Here is a 318-nt window from a genome sequence, read left to right as displayed (position 1 = left end):
GGCCGCGAGCGCCCCTAGGCGGTGTCGCGGGCGGCGGCGGCCGGGCAGGCGGCACGGTAAGGCCCCATCCCCGCGCCCGGCTCTCCCCCACCCCCCCGGGCCGGCCAAGCTTTTCCAGGTCAGTCAGCGCCTTTGTATGGGGCCCTGTTACCGGATGTGGAAGTTGATCTCTTCGCTGGTAAAAAATAATTCCACTTCCCCCGGAACCCGGCGCCGCGGCTCCCTCCGCAGCGCCCAGCCCAGCCAGGATTTCCTGTCGGGGAGCGCGGCGGCCGGCCGGCCTTCCGGGGACCCCGCTGCACGGGGGGCGCGGGGCGG

At 73.6% G+C, this 318-nt stretch overlaps 1 protein-coding gene across 3 annotated transcripts in view; it reads left to right on the top strand.

Moving 5' to 3' along the window:
- The window catches only part of GABPB1 (GA binding protein transcription factor beta subunit 1), a 76,321-nt gene that overhangs the window by 595 nt on the left and 75,408 nt on the right, over positions 1-318 (top strand). The gene's annotated exons all lie outside the window — the stretch shown is intronic.

The sequence above is a fragment of the Gavialis gangeticus genome, unplaced genomic scaffold (genome assembly GCF_001723915.1).
Source record: "Gavialis gangeticus isolate Ggan-Ray unplaced genomic scaffold, GavGan_comp1, whole genome shotgun sequence".
Taxonomy (NCBI): domain Eukaryota; kingdom Metazoa; phylum Chordata; order Crocodylia; family Gavialidae; genus Gavialis; species Gavialis gangeticus.
The sequence above is the reverse complement of the archived record's forward strand: the minus strand, read 5'-3'. Positions and strand labels throughout refer to the sequence as shown.